Source organism: Sparus aurata, chromosome 11 (assembly GCF_900880675.1).
Source record: "Sparus aurata chromosome 11, fSpaAur1.1, whole genome shotgun sequence".
Classification (NCBI taxonomy): domain Eukaryota; kingdom Metazoa; phylum Chordata; class Actinopteri; order Spariformes; family Sparidae; genus Sparus; species Sparus aurata.
In genome coordinates this window covers 5,437,675-5,443,256 of record NC_044197.1, presented here as the reverse complement: position 1 = coordinate 5,443,256, position 5,582 = coordinate 5,437,675, and positions in this window count along the sequence as shown.

Genomic DNA, 5,582 nt, shown 5'->3' with positions numbered 1-5,582 from the left:
GCTGAGGATTCTAAGGCTGAGGAGGAAGGTTTACCTCCCTTCTCTTTAAATAGCCTGATGGATGGAGAACAAACAGGAAAAATTACAGGTTGTGAATTCTTAAGAAGGCCTCTTTTTTCTTTTCTATGGTGGATTTAGTTTTTTAATCTACAGGCTGATGAAACAGCTAGAGGAAGTGAATAGCTTGTTTGTTATCTGATCTTTTTTTGTTTGATAAGACTCACAAAGATAAACCGAAAGCACAGAAAAAATAGATTCAGTGTGTATGATGTGCACTAAATGGTAATGGCAAAGTAGAGAAGAAGAGTGTCTGTTTTAGCATGTCTGTTCTTTAAAGGTTAACTCCATCAATTTTGCATGTCAAAGTGTGTTTGCAGGTCTTGAGGAGCACTACTGCATAAGTTGAAAAAGGAATTTAAAGCATTTTGTGGCTCCAAAGGAAGCTGCATGAAATCTGATAAACTGCCCCCAGTGATGTCACTTCGTGGCTAAAATGCATTGTGGGTGATGTAGGCACTAGGTAATTATTTTTTTTATAGGTTTGGAGGGTTATACCCGTTCCGGGGAATTTCCGCCAACTAATTTGGGTTGAATGTAGTGCGATGCCTTCGATGTGTGCAGTTCAAGTGAAAGAATAAACATAATCCCTTTCAAGCATATATGTTTTAAATTAACAAATTGATATATTTTTAAATGTTACTCCTAAACAAGTAAAACAAGCATGTGAGTCTTGATAAGCAGAATGTACCCTTTGGCACATAATGTCGACTGGATTGGGTAGATATGTTTTCAGTCACAGATAAAAATGTACAAGTGAAATTACCTCTCGTGATATCACTCAGTGGTGAGTTGTATTGTGGGAAATATAGGCGCCAGGTTTTGAAGAGGAAGAAGAATGTGTTGAAGAGGCCATGTTTTTGTTTCTGCTGTACAATTCTAGACCAGTCGACTGCTTTTCAAAACCTGGCGTCTACATTACCGACAACGCAACGTAACCATTGAGTGACATCACTGGAGTCAATTTATCAGATTACATGCAGCTTCCTCTGGAGCCACAAAAGGCTTCATACTCACACATGCAATAGTACTCCGAAAGACCTGTAAACACACTTTAGTGTGTAGAATTGGAGGTTACCTGCAATGCTGGTACACAGCTGTACTGGCAAATTTCTCTGAATACAGTAGGTAAACAATTTCCCCTCGGGGATTAATAAAGTATTCATCTCTTTATTGACAAAAAAATAGATTTAAGTATAAAGGCATCATAATGACATATGGGGGATATGACAGGCATTCTACATTCTTAGAAGGATAGTGAATCAACAGGACATGGTAATGTTACTGTGCTATAACATTTCTTTAAATAAATCATAGCATACTAACTGCATGAGCACATTTCTTATTCTTTACAGTTGGGATAGTCTCAAGTTCTTCCTAAATTCAATTTTGAAAGGTTCAAATGATGGAGCTACAGATCTTGGCTCTCGGATGTGACATTTCCTCAGTGAAATTAATAAGTTGACAGTCCGCTGAACTTCCCTGTTATTGTTTTCATAGTATAGAGTTACATCCTTGGCCTCCAGCTCAAAGGGTCAGTGTGTAGGATTTAGGGGTATTTAAGGGCAGATATGGAATATAATATTCACAATAATGTTTCATTAGTGTGTCACCTGAAACTAAGAATTATTGTGTTTTCATTACTTTATAATGAACCTTGTTATCTACAGAGGAAGCGGGTCCTCCTCCACAGCCATATTAAGGACAAACCAAACACCAACTCTAGAGAAGGCCATCTGGGTTTTTTGCCTTTTGAAGTGGACACTGTAGGGGAGGATGAGACGAGGAGTCAGGCTTCACAGCACTAGTTGCCACTAAATCCTCCGCACATACACAGATTCAAGTCATAGGCCACAGCTAAGGTCTTTGGGTACATATCAGAGTCATACACTCAACAAAAATGTAACAAAGGAATATTCAAACTGAAGTGCAACACTTTTGTTTTTGCTCTGTTTTTTTGGAAGTTGAAGTTAATGATTTAAGACTTTTTTACGCACACAAAAGAAGATTTTCCAACACCAACACTCCCCTCATGTTCCAAGCTCCCAGCCTGGACCTCCAGTTACATGACTAACTGAGCTAGCTAGCTAATGGCAGCTACGTTTAACTTCATTATGTTTACTCTGGTGCCATGCTGACCCCTAGTGGTTTGAAGTAAGACTTTGACAGGTGGCCCATTCTTACATATTGCACCTTTTAATACTGATACCTATATGATGACCACGTCTATGAATCCTCACCAAATTAACAAACATGAAGAGGCATAGTGATTACCTGAAAACACTGAGAAGTACAAGGATTCAGAGGTGCACAGCCAAGTGCCGTGAAAACTTTAGTGCTACTCAAACTATGGCAAGTATAAACCAGGCTGAAGTCATAAGAAGACAGTGTCCAGGCTGAAACATACTGAGGTTACCATTTAAAGAGGAAATAGCATGAATAACACATGGTTCAAGATTTTCTGGATCTGTGTTTTTAAATGCAAAGTAGACCTTTGTTAACATCTGTGCTGGCTCATAATGTGGTATAGCCTTCCTAATCATGATGGTGAATATGTTGCAGACCCTTCTTTGTTACATTAAAGGTCCAGTTAGTAGGAAAAGTTAATTTTCAAGTGTCATTCCCAACTACAAAGCCCGGTCGGGCCTTAGACCAGGCTTTGTATGTGTAGTGGTTGGCATTGCAGAGTTTTAGGGAGAATTGTGGACTCGATCTGTATTTAATTCTATTTTATTTATAAGGAGCATGTCTGTTGGCAAGAATTTTAAAAGACTGAAAATCTTCCCAGCGCCACAGCAGGATCAGAGATCCAGAAAATATTAACAATGACAAATCATTGAAAAAACATCCTAAATGTTAGAATGCTTATAATTTCTGGTGGTGACCATTAGGGACTGAGATTTGGCGCTGAAGTGTTGAAGTGTGCATAAAACATTCTGGGTAAATTAGTTCAGTCAGCATTAAGCCAGTTAACCTGGATCTGCTCATTAGTCTGTTCAGTGTGTGTGTGTGTGTGTGTGTGTGTGTGAGTGTGTGTGTGTGAGCTGCCACCCAGTGGTCACACAGCAGCACACACACACACACAAGCCACCTTCAATTTCTCCTGCATTTTACTGTCCGGGGGAAAAAACTTGTCAAGACATCAAGACTTTATTTTGCTCGGGTACAAATGTACAAAGGTATAACAATGCCATAGTACTCGTGTATCAATCTGAGGATGAAGTGTATGTTAGGTTTGTAAATTAGTTTCTTTACTGTAAGACTAAAAACAACATGGCCTTCAGGACTTAGATACATGTTGATGAAGGCTCTCAGTCATGCATGTCATGGTTATTCTGTCTGTGCTGTATTTTAGGCGCCTGGACGTGTTTCAGTTTCACCTCTCATCCGAGAAGAAGAAGAACTGAAGAAGCGCATCGGATGAGAGGCGAAACATCCTCAAGAAACTGAAACGTCCAGTCGCCCACAATGAAGCACTTAGTAAGACTTAAAGACAAGCTAATAGACCATCTTAGTCCTGGTAGTATGGCAAAGTCTGCTCCCATTAAAGATGCATGATATGTACTTTTCTGAGCTGATACAGATGAATACCTACTGCTCCTGTCAGATACAGGAAGGGTTAGGGTTAGGATGTAGTAAGCAAATTGATGATTTCATATGCCATAGCTTGAAACTGAGCATTTATTGCAACTTCAAATTGTGTTGTCTTTCTCTGGCACTGTAAAAAAATGTCCACACCAGCGACATGTTTGACGCTCACACTGCACTGCACTTCATGATCCCACGCATGTGCAGTGGTTTGACATCTTATCTTCTCCTTATTCTTTTTCTTCTTAGTGTTTATTGAAGGATCCAAAAGTCAACTTGGAAAGCGATGAACACCAGCAGCTAATGTATTGGAGTGTGCAGAAGCTGCACTTTAAAGAAAGTTAAAGAAAGCAATTTGACTTCATTTTATCAGCTCCATTTATCTACTTTAATTTGACCAATCCCGATATTTAGCTGATAATATAAGTTTCCTAATACTGGGTTGATGATATTTTTTTAGCTCATATATATTTCACGCAGAGGGGCGGCTGTAGCTCAGCGAGTAGAGCAGGTCGGCTAGTGATCGAAAGGTTGCTGCTTCAAAGCCCGGCCCCGGGCTGAGCTGAGCTGCATGCCGAAGTGTCCTTGAGCAAGATACTGAACCCCAAATTGCTTCTGATGTGCAGTTGGCACCTTGTATGGCAGCCTCCTCCAGCAGTGAGGGCCCAGGGAGTACCCTGCCCTCGCCCAGAGACAGCTGGGATTGGCTCCAGCAACAACTTGACCCAATAAAAAGGGATAAAGCGGTTACGGACAAAGATATGACATAACAAAATTCATGCATCGTTAGTTTCCATATGTGTTTTTCATCACCTACATCTGAACCAAATCTCATCCATAAACAGCAACCAGTCATCTTCTGAGATTCTTCACTTGACCCCAACCCAGTAATTCATAATTTTTATAATTAAGCCATGTTTTACATGACTGTTTAAATAACTTAACTACCACGTTTTTGTAAAGTGAACTTAAATGATACTTTTACCTAAATCACCTGATGTATAGTCTGTGGATTCTCTCCTTTCGTAACGTTTTTGTGTAGTAGAAATGTAATCCCTTTCATATTGTAAGTTAAAATTCACCAGAGGGAATATACTGTATTTCCTTTAGTGTATGTCTGCCTTTAGACCAAATTTTTTCTTTCAAGTTTAACAGAGTTTAGTAAAATATATTAGGTTATAGTCACATATTATCTCTTCATGGCAGAGTAATTAATGTTGTATTGTGGTTACCTAACTTAATTTGATGATAGATCCAAGGTCATTGGTGTTAGATGACGCAATCGGATTAGCGGGCTTGTTGACTCGCTGTAAACTACACGTATTGTCTAATTCATCTGAAAACTAGAAACCATCTTACGATGGGATTCCTCCGGCCCTGATGATGACTCTTATACTCAGCAGTAATTGCACATTAACACGTGGGACCAGACCCATCTTCGAACCCTGCTGATATTTTGATGTCTTGCAAACCTGACAAACTCTTTCCACAGACAGACAGAACTGATAAACATACATTTATTTAATTAATGTTTTATGTAAAGCCATGTTTATTTTGACCTTTAACCAGCAGGTAAGTGTGTTTAGTAAGCTGGAATCCTAAACTTAGATTCTTCAGTCCAGGTTTGTTGGCTTGAAGTTACAGTGGTCAAAAAACGTTCAAACCCCTGACGAGAGGTTGTTTAAAACCTTGTTGGACTAAAAGGCCAAGCCCACTATGATGTCATAAAACAACAGACTGCCATTTTTGATAAGTGATTATACATTACATACTGTGAATATTTGGTCAGAGCAATATCAAGAATACCAAACTACTGAAATGGTGATGGTATGATGATTTAGAAACTAACTGAAGTCACAAAATGATAATGAAAACTGCTAATATGCTAATGATGAGGTTTGAGTTGACAGTAACTGAGGAAAATCTGAAGCTAATTC